At 45.6% G+C, this 15,155-nt stretch overlaps 1 long non-coding RNA gene across 3 annotated transcripts in view; it reads right to left on the bottom strand.

The window, feature by feature from the left end:
- Positions 1 to 253: 253 nt before the first annotated feature.
- The window catches only part of LOC132207907 (uncharacterized), a 61,828-nt gene continuing 46,926 nt past the window's right edge, over positions 254 to 15,155 (bottom strand). For all 3 annotated transcript variants that reach the window (XR_009443985.1, XR_009443984.1, XR_009443986.1), the window contains exons 3-4: positions 3,985 to 4,194; positions 254 to 399 (exon numbers count right to left, since the gene is read on the bottom strand). This is a non-coding gene — a long non-coding RNA (uncharacterized LOC132207907). The remainder of the gene's footprint in view (positions 400 to 3,984; positions 4,195 to 15,155) is intronic.

The following is a 15,155-nucleotide window of genomic DNA, read 5'->3' as shown; positions in this document are numbered from 1 at the left end:
ATCTTCCTTGTTTTATCCCTCTGCTGGAATATTTAATTTGTCGACATATCTGAAATATGTTGTCGAATGGATTGGGTTTTGTGCCATTGCATTCCCCAAAGCCCATCTACCCATCCTGTTGCTTGTTCTAACAGTTATTATCTTGCAGAGTGGAAAATGCAGTTTGAAAGCAATGGAACATTGTTGATGAACAAGTTGATGCATAAATTGCTGCGATCTTCCAAACTACAAACTCACCTTCGATTCTTTCTCGGTCAGAGCATTATGCCGGCGCACATGAATCGTGTTCTCAATGGGACGTCCAAAACCATGGAATTGAATTTGCATGTTGATTTCTTCTTCCCTCTTCAGAAATGCAATGTCGTATCATGATGAAGCTTCCAAGGCAATGATTGTGTCCTTCAATGAAGGGAAAAGTGACTTTTAGATTCATGGAAATATTTCAGTACTTCCACATGCATGAAATGCAAACATTCTCCCTGCATGCTGACCCAAGTCCGCAAGACTAGGGCATGACCCAGTCTCATTTTATCGTATCTTTCTGATTTTACATGCCACGGGATAATCATTGCAGTGTAACAGAAATGTTGATCATGGAAATTTATCACCGTTTTAATAAATAATGGCAAATTTTCAACATCTTGCAAGTGTATGAAGGCTCAATCTCATGACACCTTGCCTGCTGCACAAAGACATTCTTACACTGCTTTGAGTGTCAGGGCTCAAACAAAACACAATCATTACACAAATGCATCAACACGCTACTTTCAATAGGATCTGGCGCAGGCTTGGAGGGCCGAAGCGCCTGTTCCTGTGCTGTAATTTTCTTTGTTCTTTGACCAGATAAAAAGGAAAAGGGAGGTGTATAACAGTCATCAAGGGAACAAGAGTCCCTGGAGACGCACTAACGTCAACCAGGCCAACATCCCCAGCACTGAGGCACTGACCATCCTCGATCAGCTGCAATGGGCTGGACACTTCATCTGTATGACTGACACGAGACTCTCCGCATGTTCTCATCCCAGCTTCAAAAAAGCAGGCGAGACCCAGATGTGCAGAGGAAGCACTCGGTGATAAACTCAAGTCCTCAATGGTGAAGTGCGACATTCCTGCAGACACCTGGGAATGGCCGGTCTCAGACGGCCCAAAGCCTGAAGAGCACCTGGGAAGGCATCAAACACTTTGAGGCTTGCCTTTGGAAGCAGCGGAAGCCATGCAGCCACACCAACACCTCCCTCACCCCTTCCCACGACTGCCTTCTGCCCCGAGTGCAACAGAGCCGACGGCAGCTGCATCGGTCTGTACAGCCGGCGATCAATTCAGCCTGAGAGTGGGAGAGTGTCATCCATATCTGCGAGAAACCACCATGATGATGATGTATAGTGTGCAGGGGCATCTCGTCATAGCAATTCAGAGAACAAATACAGGGCAACAGAACGCTGGTGACCAAGATTAGGATGAGGGAGAATCTCAAAATCTTCTACAAGTGTCTCAGAGGGAAAGAGAAAACCCAGGGAAAACCAGGTCTCATTAGGGATGAAGAGGCAAATGAATGGTTTGAACTGGAGGGCAATGTCAGGTGTTAAACGAGAATTTCACATCAGCTTTTACATGTGAGAAGGAGCACACAATTCTCGGACAGAATTAACAGAGACTGGGGAAATGTTAGGTGTTTTGGTGAATTTAAAATTGGACAAATCCCAGGTTTGGATGAGGTGTATGCCACGATGCCCAGGGAGATGAGAGAAAACATTCCACTCGCCCTCATACAGAGATTTCAAAAGTACCAAAGGACTGGAGAACAGGTAACATAGTTCCACTTATCAAAATGCGTGACAAACATAAAGCAGAGTATTACAGACCGGTGAGTATCACATCAGTAGAGAGGAAAATATTGGAGAAAATTCTGAACGGCAGACTTAATTTCCATTTCAAGAAGTGGGGTCTGATCAGCGACCGTCAGCATAGCTTTGTCAGAGGGAGGTCACGCCTCACAAACTTAGATGATTCTTTCAAAGAGGTGACGGAGTGTGCAGATGGGAGTTGATGTAATGAAAATAGATTTCAGCAAAGACTTGGACAGGGTCCCAAATGGGAGCGTGGCAAAGAAGGTAAAGCTCGGGGGGTCCAGGAAAATACAGCAAGTTGAATCCAAAGTTACAGATTGGTCAAATGGGCAGGTCAACAGTAGATGGAATGTTAACCCTGATCAATAAGGCAATTTGGACAAACTAACAAGGCAAGGAATCATTCAAAGAAATGCCAGGACACTAGGAAGATCAGAGGAATGGTGTGATCTTGGGGTGCTTGTCCACAGATTCCTGAACATGGAATGGCAGCTTAAAAGGACAGTTCAGAAAGCACATGGCTCAAGAGCTGTACAGGACTTTGGTTAGGCCCCAGCTGAAGTGCTCAGTGCAGTTCTGGTCTCTCCATTATAGAAAGGAGGTGTTTGCATTTGAGCATGTGTGGAGGACATTCATCAGGATGTTCTGAGGGGGTGAAGCATTTTAACTCGATGGAGAGTCTGGATAAGTTTGCGTTAGCAATAACTGCTAATGCTGGAGTCTGAGATCACACAGTGTGGAGCTGGGGGAACACTGCAGGCCAGGCAGCATCACTGTTGCCGATCTCTGATTAAAGGTCTAGGCCTGAAACATCAGCTTTTGTGCTCCCGAGATGCTGCTTGGCCTGTTGCGTTCAGCCAGCTCCACACTGTTCTCATAGATTCTCCAGCATCTGCAGTTCCCATTGTATCCAGCATCACTGTTTTATCTGGATAAGGTTGGCTTGTTTTCTTTCGAGTAGAGAAGGTTGAAGGAGGTCCTGAAAAAATTGTTTCGATTAATATGGGTAGGGGCGAGGTAAAAAGAAGGTCCATAATGGGGTCGGTCGGGGGGCGGTGGTGGTAGAGGAAGAGATACATACATTTAAGCTAAAAGCTCAGAAGGAATTTCAGGAAAGAAAAGACACCCAGAAGGTGCTGGGGGGTTGGAATTCATTGTCTGGGACTTCAGTTGAGGTGGATAATCTTTTCACATGAAAGAAAAAGGGTTGGTACAGCACTTAAAATGAAATAACATTCAAGGCAACGGGCCTATTGCTAGAACATGAGCCGAATGTCAACTTAGTGTGGCTTCAGTGGTTACAGACACAATGGAATGAAGTGCTTGTTCAATTCTGTACAATTCTCTGATTCTATGATTCTGGAGCAGGGGACAGTGAGTGGACAGCACGGGACAGTTCACCTATCTTCTCTTTTATCCATCTTCTATCTGCCTCCGCACTTCTCCCTATTTTTTACAGAATCCCCTTCTCCTCCCCCATTTTTGAAGAAGGGTCTCGATCTGAAACGTCAGCTTTCTTGCTTCTCTGATGCTGCTCGGCCCGCTGTGTTCATCCAGTTCGACACCTTGCTCTCTCAGATTCTCCAGCATTGGCAAGTTCCTACTATCTCTTGAGGAAACTTACTTGTTTTTGCACCCAAACTGTGGTGAGAATGTGGAACGCACCGACTGTGTGGGTGGTAGAGGCAGAAAGCATGATAACATTTAACAAGTCTGTGATTGGGCATTTGCGATGCCAAGGCAAACAAGGCTCTGGGTCGAGTGCTGGGAAATGTGATGAGAATAGTTCGGGACCTGCATCTTGTGAGGGCACATACAATTTGCTGAAGGGTCTGTTCCATTGCCATGGCACTCTATTATGCTGTCCCTCAATGATCCTGTGACAAGCAAGTGAAGGTTTACAGAAACAGGTACTTTTCAAGGACAATGCCAAAAGGAAAAGTGATGCACAGTCAAAGTGCATGTAAGAATTTAACCAAGGATTAACACCATTGAAGAACTGGTATTTGTGCCAATGCACCAAACCTGCAGATGAAAATGCAGTGTCCAGTTTGATTGCAAACTGCAACAACCACCAGTTAGTAACATGATCAATGGAAATATCTGAATGCCTGTTGTTGTGATCTCAAGCATTTACCTGCGTCGAGTGAAATCCACCACCACAGTTCTGTTGCATCGTTAGCCACCTCGCAATCCGTGTTGCATAGTCGATATCATTCCTTGACAATGCTTGAAGCAAGGCATAAGCAGTGGTTTCCACAGTCATCGCAAAAGCCTATGCTGCTTCAATTGGATATGGCTTCTCGTCCTCCAACAATGGAGGCTTTCCAGTTACCGACATCAGAATCTGTCATTTGAGAAAGGGATTAGCTGAGAATAAAGTTTACATCATATAGATTTTTGTTTGCATTTCACCAACACAAGAATGGTTTTCTGGTCAAGATCCACCATTGTCTCACCACTGATGTCTATAACATTCTCCATACTTCCCGCTCAGTGATGGGTCCTTTTGTTTGGGAAAAATAGGCACCTTCGAATGCAAATGAATCAAGGTGAGCTTTAGTTTCTCATCAGGCTGCATGGCAGTTATTACAAGATGTTACGAACAAAAGGTGAAGAGGCAGATGAAACCATTCATCGCATCAGTCTGGATGATCTTCTTGCCCTCATCCTGAGGAGGCATCACAGATCTTTACTTACACGCAATTCAAGTTATTTCATGCAATGACAAGACTGAATGTTCTGGATACTGCAAATGCCATGGCACCTGGCAGCATCCGACAAACTGTATTGGAACAATGTGCCCCAAGGTCAGCACACCAACAGTAAATGTTTTCCAGTACATTTTTAAACACTTGCGACACTCACATTTCAGAGAAAGATGACCTATCATGTAATAGTCAGACAAATTGTGCTGACCAATTATGGCCTCAATGTATTCTCAATCATCAGCAAAGTAATGCAACATCTGGATGACAGTGCTGTCAAACAGCTGCACACTAAGGTTCAGTTTACTTTTCGTCATGCCACACTTCTCGTAACCTCATTCAGGAGTTACCACAAATATGATCAGCGATCCTGAGCTTGAAAAGGAAGGAAAGTGCAATCTGTCATTTCCACCAAGCCAACTTCTGATTGAATGTGGTGTGAAGCAGAGGAATAGAAAATTGAGTCAGTGGCATTCATTGGATACCTGCACTGGTTGAAGTCATGTCTTCATTTGAACCAAATTGGAGACATGAATGTTCATTGAATATTGTCCAGGTGTCCAGCAGAATTCATGACTTTTCCAACAGTGAAATCAACAATGAGAAAATACAGTGAGACTTGGACAACGATCAGGCTGGGCCTGATAAACGATAAGTAACATTTGCACCACACAAGTGCTAAGCAGCAATCAGCTCCAACAAGAGAGAATATGACCATATCACAAAATTCCATGTCCTTACCTGAACATCATCCTTACATTTATTTTTAAATGTACAAGTGCTATCCAAGCCATGCAAGGCTATGCGCCAGGTGTTGGAAATGAGGTTAGAAAAATTCACTGCTTCTCTTTGACTGTCACAGAATCCGTGAGCTTAAGAATTTAATTCTCCTGTATTGTAGACTACTGAGGTGCTTGGCTATCCACTTCATCAAGGTTAACACTGATCTAAAACTAAACTGGGTCAGTTATCTAATCAGCAGTAGCCAGGTCCGTGGTACAAACCGCCCTGCTGTGGAACAGGGTCAGGCAAATCCAAGTGAGTGATTGTGGTTGGAGGCTCATTCGTTGGGGGCATGGTGTCTGTCGCCACATTTGAGACAGCAGGGCTGTGTGTTGCTTCCCTGGTGCAAAGGTCAAGGACATCTCTGAGTGGTTGCAACAAATTCTTAAGGGGGAGGGTGAGCAGCCAGAGGCCATTGTCCACATTGGTACCAATGACGTAGGAAGAAAGAGGGATGTGATCCTGTGGACTGTGTACAAGGAGTTAGCAAAGAGGCTGAAAGGCAGGACCTAGAGGGTAATAGTTACTGGGTTACTACCAGAGCCACATGTTCGTGAGCTAAATTATAGAAAGATAGGTGAGATGAATGCATGGTTAAGGAGCTGGTACAGGGGCCAGGGTTTCAAGTTCATGGATAACTGGGTCCACTTCTTCGGCAAGGGGTGACCTGTGTAAGAGGAATGGGTTGCACCTGAACTGAACGGGAACAAATATCTTCACACGGAGGTTTGCTCGTGCTACTTAGGATGATTTAAAGGCTGGCAGGCAGCTGGAAACGAGAGCAGCAGGTCAGCAAGTCGATGAATTGATAGCAGGTACATGTTAGGACCAATAAATCAGAAAAGAATGGCAGTCAGAGACAGGTACATGAACATGATGGCACAAACAAGCTGACGTATGTTTCTTTCACTGCAAGGAGTATTATAGCTCAGGCAAATGAGCTTAGAGCCTGGATCAGTACATGGGACTCTGATGTTGAGGCCATTACATGGGTTTGGTTGAGACAGAGACCGGACTGGTTGCTCAATGTTCCAGGGTTTCATTGTTTTCGAGAAGATAGAGGGGAAGGTAAAAGAAGGAGGTGCTCTCATAACCTGTGGGAAATGTGACATCTGCACCCAGAAAGGACATTCTGGAGGGCTTGCCCACTGAGGCAATATAGGTAGCATTCAAAAATAAGATAGACACAATCACTCTGATCAGATTAAACTAATAGCCTGCTCCCCTGTTGCCACTGACACACTGAGGAACAAATATGCAGGCAGCTCGTGAAATGATGCACTAACTCAGAGTTGTCACAGTCAGTGAATTTAACCTCCACGGTATTGACTGGGACTCCCTTACAACAAGAGTTTAAATGAGGCCGAATTTGTTAAGTCTATCCAAGAGAGTTTCTTGACACAGTATATGGATAGAAGATGGGCCATGCTGGACTTTGTCCTGGTCAGGTAACTGGTGAGAAGGGTGGGAAAGCATTTTGGAAATAGTGATCACAACTCCTTCAATTTTAAGATTGCTATGAAGAAGGATAAGTCAGGACCTTGGGGGAGAGTAAATTATATCAATTTTAGGTAGGAGCTGGGGAGTGTTAATTGGGGGGAGCTGTCACATTTGCCACATGGGAATTGTTTAAAGGCCTGCTTATGAGTTTAGGATCAGGAAGGAGGAAGGACAAGGATGGCAAGGTAAAAGACCCTTGGATAATTGGGGAGGTTGTGAAGTTAGTCAAATGGGCAAAAAACAGAAATATGTCAGGTTTTGGAAGCTAAAATCGAACAGGGCCGACATAAAGAAAGCAGAAAAAGAAAGGGTGATGAAATGACCTTGGCAAGGAGGGTTAAAGGAAATCCCAAGGCATTCGATGCATACATCAAAAACAAGGGGATAAATAGTGAGAAAGTAGGACCATTCAGGATAAAGGAGGGAACTTGTGTACGGAAGCAGAGGATATGAGCAAGATCCGAAATGAGGACTGTGCATCACTATTCACTCAGGCGAAGGGTGTGGAGGATAGTGGGATTTGTGTGGAGCATGCTCATATGACAACAGCATTTTGAGATCAAGAAAGAGCATTAAGGTGGATAAGTCCTCAGGACCCAATGGTATCTACTCAAGGATTTTGAGCGAGGTGAGAGAGGAGATTGTCGGGGCATTCAGCAATATCTTTGTATCCTTGGTAGCCACTGGAGGGGTACTGGAGGACGAGCAAGTTGCTAAATGTTCTTCTTCTGTTCAAGAAGGTAAATAGGATCAATCCAGGAAACTATAGACTAGAGAGTCTCTCATCGTTCATTGGGAAGCTATTGGAGAGAATTCTTAGGGATTGTATTTACCTGTATTTGGAACAGCATTGCCCAATTAGGGACAGTCAGCATGGCTTTGTGCAGGGCAGGTCATGTCTAACTAACTTGATTGAATTTTTTGAGGAGGTAACTAATGTGATCATTGAAGGTAGAGTGGTGGATATTGTTGACATGGATGTTAGCAAGGCTTTCAACAAGGTGCTTCACCGTAGGATCATCCAGAAGATTAAGATCCATGGGGTCCGTGGTCACTTATCTGCTTGGATTCACAACTGGCTTGCCCAGAGAAGGCAGAGGGTGGTGGTGGAAACGTGCTTTTTAGGCTGCAGATCCAGGACTATTGTGTTCTGCAGGGATCTGTACGGGGACCTCTGCTGTTGTGGTATATATATAAAATGACTGAGGTGACAAGATAGATGGATGGGTTAGTAAGTTTTTAGACGATAGAATGATTGGTAGAGTGGTAGTTAGGGTAGAAAGTCATAAAAGGATACAGAAGGATACAGATCCGTTGCAGAAATGGCAAGTGAATTTTAATCCATTAAGTGTGAAGTGCTCCACTTTGGGAAATTAAATGTTAAGGAAAAATATACAGTTAATGGCAGGACCCTGAGCAGCATTTGTGTCTACAGGGATCTTGGGATTCAGTTCATCGCTCCCCGAAAGGGGCCACACAAGTTGATAGAGTGGCAAAGAAGACGCATGGCATGCTTGCCTTTATTAGTTCGGGAATCGAGCACAAGAATCAGGATGTCATGTTCCAGCTTTAGAACACTTTGGTTAGGCCTTAAGTATTGCACTCTGAAGAATTGTATCCAATTCTGGTCGTCATGTTACAGGAAGGACGTGGAGGTTTTGAATAGGGTGCAAAAGAGGTTGCCTGGATTTGAGGGCTTGAGCTAGAAAGGAGAGGCTGGAAAGACTCAGACTGTTTTCTCTGCAGTGGCAGAGGTTGAGGGAAGACTTGATAGAGGTTTACAAATTTGTGACATGCATGGACAGATTCTGACTGTAACCCTTCTCCCAGATTTGAAATGTCTAAAACTGGGGGCATGTATTTAACGTGAGAGCAGGAAAGTTCAAAGGAGATGTCAGAGACAATTCTTATATACAGAGAGTGGTAGGAGTCTGAAAAGCACTGCCGGGGTGGCTGTGGAAGCAGATACAATAGGGCCGTTTAAGACACTTTTATATACGTACATGAATATACAAGGAATGTAGGGATATGAATCAAGGACATTCAGAAGGCTTTAGCTAAATTTGGCATCATGTTTAGCACAACATTGCATGCCAAAGGGCCTGTTCCTCTGCTGAAGTGTTCTTGGATCTATGTTAATCAATGTGACTGGAATCGTAGATCAGAGACAATAGATTCTACAGCAAGTAACTCACTTTGGACTTCTCAACATCTGTCCACTGCCGATAAACTCCAAACCCGGGTGTCAATGAAATACTCTTCACTCAGCTGAACGAGTGCGACTCCGACAACACTATCGATAAACGACAGCAATGCAGTCAAATCATCCCACTGATTGATCCCCCTTCTTACGTAAGGATATAGGAAAACAGGTAGGCCATTCAACCCTTCAAACACTTTCTACCATCCAATGAGATTATAACTTAATTGCGGCCTACCTCCATATTGCCTTTGGTCCATATCCCTCAATACTGTTTTTCCTTTCGGTCGAACTGAAAATTTACAATTAACAATGGATCGAGAATGAACTGTTGTTTGAGATGGGGAGTTACAACGAGACAATGCACCAATTCATCAAACTCCTTCCACAGTACCTGATAATTGTGTGAACCCTACCACCCAAAAATATTTAAACAGCAGCTCCAGAATCTGCATGTTCCCTGTCAAAATCAGCAGAATCCTGGATCTGGAACTGTATGACTGTTACTTCATTTCCACTGAGTAAAAGCAATTCATCTCCTGTCCTCAGTATTTCATTAATATATTCATACCACGTGCATTGCAGCTATTCAACAGGCCAATTCTCCACAACCTTCTCAACAGCAATTCTGGATGGATAGCAAATGCAGCCCAAGAAAGCAACATCAATGACATGCTCGTGAATTTTAAAAATTATCATGACAATATTTGCGGATTATAACAAATCTCAGACTTCATGACGTCAAAAAATCCATTCTCCCCCTCTCCCCACTGCTTGGATGTGCATTCATGATTGTGATTTACAAAGAACAGCAACTAATTTGAAACAATTCACTTGCAAAAATAGAACAAAAATCTAGTTTTGTGCAAAACCGATGTGAAACAGATAGTAGCGGATCGCGAAGGGGACTGTTGGAGAATGCAGAATATGGACAGATTGGAGAGTTAGGTGGAGAAATGGCAGATGGAGTTCAATCCGGGTAAATGCGAGGTGATGCATTTTGGAAGATCCAATTCAAGAGCGAACTGTACGGGAAATGGAAAAGCCCTGGGGAAAATGGATGCACAGAGAGATCTGGGTGTTCAGGTCCATTGCACCCAGACGGTGGCAACGCAGGTCAATAGAGTGGTCAAGAAGGCATACGGCATGCTTTCATTCATCAGACGGGGTACCAAGTATAACAGTTGGCACGTCATGTTACAGTTTTATGGGACTTGGGTTCACATTTGGAATATGGCGTACAGTTCTGGTCGCCACATTACCAATAGGACGTGAATGCTTTGGAGATGGTGCAGAGGAGGTTCACCAGGATGTTACCTGGTATGGAGGGCACTAGCTCTGAACAGAGGTTGAGTACATTGGGGTTATTTACATGAGAAAGACGGAGATTGAAGGGGGGGACCTGATTGATGTCGACAAAATCATGAGAGGTATAGACAGGGTGGATAGCAAGAAGCTTTCTATCTCAGAGTGGGGGGACTCAATTACTAGACGTCACAATTTCAAGGTGAGAGGGGAAAAGTTTAAGGCATATGAGTGGAAAGTTCTTTATGCAGAGAGTCGTGGGTGCCTCAAACGCGTTGTCAACGCAGGCGTTCGAGGCGGCACAATAGCGTCATTTAAGATGTATCTAGACAGAAACATGAATGGGCAGGGAGCAAAGGGAACAGATCCTTGGAAAATAGGTGACAGGTTTACATAAAGGATCTGGAATGGCGCAAGCTTGGAGGGCCAAAGGGCCTGTTCCTGTGCTGTAATTTTCTTTGTTCTTTTCCTCTTTGAAACAGTTTGAAGGCCGGCTATCAGCTAGACAACAGCAGCGATCCCTGGGATTCGTCATTAGAAACATGAAGGAGTTTCCAACATCAATTGGACAGAGAGCGTATATGAAGATTCAAGTCACTATTTCATCTACAACTTTCCACTCACACCGGTGAAATGCCCTTTCAGAACTACAGTGCATGTTAGTCCAGAACATGCTGCACTCAAGCCACTTCCATTTTTCCACTTCCTGAACTACAATTTGATCCCTTCATTTCCTGCTTTGTTTGCTTTTATGTTTTTCTAGTCTTGAAGATTTCTACAGTACAAATTTACAGTTGCCCTATTATAGGAAGGATATTTTTAAGCAAGAGTGGGCACAGAAGAAATTTACCAGATCGTTGCTGAGCATGGAAGGTTTCAGTGATAAAGGAAGGTTGGGTCAGCTGGAACTTTTTTCACTGGAGCAAAGGGGGATGAAAGGTGACCTGATCGAGGTTAATAAATAGGACAAGGCTGGAGGGATATGGGCCACGAAGAGGCAGTTGGGACTAGTTTAGTTTGGGATTATGTTGGACCTAAGGGCCCATTTCCACGCTGTACAACTATGACTCTATAAAATAGGCTGACAAGGTAAAGTAACACATACCGTACCAAAACGAGAAAAAAAAGCACAGCATCCCCCTCAAATTACATCTCACCACAGGACAAGTTAAGGCCAGGCTACTACATAGAACAAACATCAACACTGCATCTCAAACCTCCACTGGAATTGAATAGTTTTGCATTTATCTTGATAAGTCAAACCACATTCTGTTCTCCAACCCTCTGGTACTTCCCTTGTGAGAGGAATTGAAAAACTGGTCAGGGCCACTGAGATTTTCTTTCTGAGGTAACAAGGTGCAGAGCTGGATGAAAACAGCCGGCCAAGCAGCATCAGAGCAACAGGAAGGCTGACGTTTCAGGCCTAGACACTTCTTCAGAAATGGGGGAGGGAGAGGGGGTTCGGAAATAAATAGGGAGAGAGCGGGAGGCGGATAGAAGTTGGATAAAGGAAAAGATAGGTGGACAGGAGACAGACAGATCAAAGAGGCAGGGATGGAGTGCAGGTGGGAAGTTAGGGAGCAGACAGGGCAGTCCAGATAGGACGAACAGGTCAAGGGGGCGGGAAGAGGTTAGTCGGTAGGAGGTGGGGGTGGGGCTTGAGGTGGCAGGATGGAATAGGTGGGTTGGTTTTGGGTTGCGGGAGCAGGAGGGGAGATTTTGAAGCTTGTGAAGTCCACATTGATACCACTGAGCTGCGGGGTTCCCAAGCGGAATATGAGGCGCTGCTCCTGCAATCTTCAGGTGGCACTGCAGGAGACCCAGGATGGACATGTAATCTGAGTCTTGTGAGGGAGATGTGAAACGGTTCGCGACTGGTAGGTGCAGTTCTTTCGTGCATCGGTGACTTGCAAAGGTCCCCAAGCCTCCGCTTGGTTTCCCCGATGTAGAGGGGGCCACAATGGGAACAGCGAATCCAGTATATCACATTAGCAGATGTGCAGGTGAACATCTGCTTGATGTGGAATTTCTTCTTGGGGCCTGGGATGGGGGTGAGGGGGGAGGTATCGAGGCAGGTGAAGCACTTCCTGCAGTTGCAGGAACAAGTGCCGCGTGTACGGGATGCTGGGGGGGAGTGTGGAGTGCATAAGGGAGTCACCTAAGGGTGGGGAGGGAAAAAATGTCTTTGGTGGTGGGGTCAGAGTGCAGATGGCAGAAGGGGTGAGGGGTGAGTTGTGGGAAATGCGGGTGACCCGGTCGAGGGTGTTTTCGACCACTGCGGGGGGTGGGGGGGGAGTTGCGGTCCTTGAAAACTAAAACTTCTCTTTCAAATCCTCCCACCTCCTACAGACAAAGTGGGTGGCCAGGGTATCCACATGGGCCCAAGCTATGCCTGCCTCTTTGTAGGTTACATGGAACGATCCCTCTTCCATACCTACACTGGCCCTAAACCCCACCTCTTCCTCCGTTACATTGATGACTGTATCGGCGCCACTAATGTGGTAGCTGCATCCGCTGTTCCCATTGTGGCCTCCTCAACATCAAAGAAACCAAGCGGAGGCTTGGGGACTGCTTTGCACATCACCTATGCTCACTTCACACTAAACAACTCCCCCTCGCAGTCCTCAGATGACATGTCCATGCTGGGCCTCCTGCAGTGCCGCAATGATGCCACCCGAAGGTTGCAGGAAGGGCACTTCATATTCTGCTTGGGAACCCTGCAGCCCAATGCTATCAATGTGGACTTCACAAGCTTCAAAATCACCCCTCCCCACAACTGCATCCCAAAACCAGCCCAGCTCATTCCCGCCTCCCGAACCTGTCTTTTCTCCCTCCTATCCCCTCCTCCCACATCAAGCCCCACCACCATCTCCTATCCTCTTGATCTTTGGCCTTGATCTTTGAGTCCTCATTTTCTACAGATTTAGTCCCAGAGGGCTGCAAATGTTGTGCCCTTGTTCAAGAAGGGCAGGAGAGATGACCCAGGTGATTATAGACCAGTGAGCCTTACGTCTGTTGTCGGAAAAGTTTTGGAAAGGATGAGAAGAGATTTAGGATTTCTAAACATCAAGCAACCACCAATTTGATTGGAGATCGTCAACATGGATTCGTCAAGGGCAGGTCGTGTCTCACAAACCTCACTGAGTTTTCAGAAGGTGACCAAGCATGTGGACGAGGGAAGGGCCGTTGACGTGGTGTACACGGTCTTCAGGAAAGCCTTTGATAAGGTTCCACGTGGTCGGCTATTGGAGCAAATATGGACGCATGGGATTGAGGGACATTTAGCAGTTTGGATGAGAAACTGGCTTTCTGTAAGAAGGCAACTAGTGGTGGTTGATGGAAAATATTCAGCCTGGAGTCAATTCGCTCGTGGTGTGCACAAGGATTTGTTTTGGGACCACTGCTGTTTGTCATTTTTATAAATGATTTGGATGCAGGCACAGGTGGATGGATTACTCAGTTTGCAGGTGACACTGAAGTTGGTGGAGTGGTGGGCAGAGTGGAAGAACGTCGCAGGTTGCAGGGAGACTTGGATAAACGGCAGAATTGGGCTGAAAGGTGGCAAATGGAGTTCAATGTGGATAAATGTGAGGTGATTCACTTTGGGAAGAATAATAGGAAGGCAGAATACTGGGTCAATGCAAAGATTCTGGGCAGTGTGGATGTGCAGAGGGATCTTGGTGTCTATGTACATAGATCCCTGAAAGTTGCCACCCAGGTTGATGGTGCTCTTAAGAGGGCTTACAGTGCGTTAGGTTTCATTGGGAGAGGGAATGAGTTCCGGAGCCAAGATGTCACACTGCAACTGTACAAAATGCTAGTGCGGTCTCATTTTGGAATATTGCGTGCAGTTCTGGTCGCCCCATTACAGGAAGGATGTGGAAGCATTGGAAAAGGTGCAGAGTAGATTTACCAGGATGTTGCCTGGTCTGGAGCAAAGGCCTTATGAAGAAAGGCTGAGGGGCTTGGTCAGTTCTCATTGGAGAGGAGAAGACTAAGAGGGGATTCAAGAAACACATACAAGATGATCAGAGGATTAGATAGGGTGGACAGTGAGAGTCTTTTTCCGAGGACGATGACATCAGCTGGTTGAGGGGGCATAGCTACAAATTGAGGGGTGATAGATTTAAGACAGCTGTCAGAGGCAGGTTCTTTCCTCAGAGAGTGGTAAGGGCATGGAACGCCCTGCCTGCCAATGTAGTTAAATCAGCCACATTAGGGGCATTTAAACAGTCCTTGGATAAGCATATGGATGATGAAGGGATAGTGTCGGGGGATGGGCTTCGATTAGTTCACAGGTCAGCGCAACATCAAGGACCGAAGGGCCTGTTCTGCACTGTATTGCTCTATGTTCTATCTCCCCACCTGCACTCTTCTTCAGTGGTTCCATCCCCGCCTCTTTGAACTGTCTGTCTCCTCTCCACCTATCTTCGATCCGCCTCCACTTCTCTCCCTATTTATTTCAGAATCCCCTTCCCCTGCCCCATTTCTGAAGAAGGGTCCAGATTCAAAACATCAGCCGTCCTGTTCCTCTGATGCTGCTTGGCCTGCTGCGCTCATCCAGCTCTACACCTCCTTACCTCAGATTCTCCGGCATCTGCAGTTGCTACTATCTCTGAAGAGATTTTCTTTCTCTTCTCCCACAGCAGTCTTGGAAACAACACATCTGGGCGTGGGGATTTGTTCACTTTTAAACCAGCCAAAAATTTCAGTTTCACACTGCATCTTCCTGCTTTATAGACATGAATGCTTCTCCTTGAAGGGAGAGCCGATGGGAGGGACTTGTCTACTGTATCAATGCCCTTCAGTTCC

Source organism: Stegostoma tigrinum, unplaced genomic scaffold (assembly GCF_030684315.1).
Source record: "Stegostoma tigrinum isolate sSteTig4 unplaced genomic scaffold, sSteTig4.hap1 scaffold_201, whole genome shotgun sequence".
Classification (NCBI taxonomy): domain Eukaryota; kingdom Metazoa; phylum Chordata; class Chondrichthyes; order Orectolobiformes; family Stegostomatidae; genus Stegostoma; species Stegostoma tigrinum.
The sequence above is the reverse complement of the archived record's forward strand: the minus strand, read 5'-3'. Positions and strand labels throughout refer to the sequence as shown.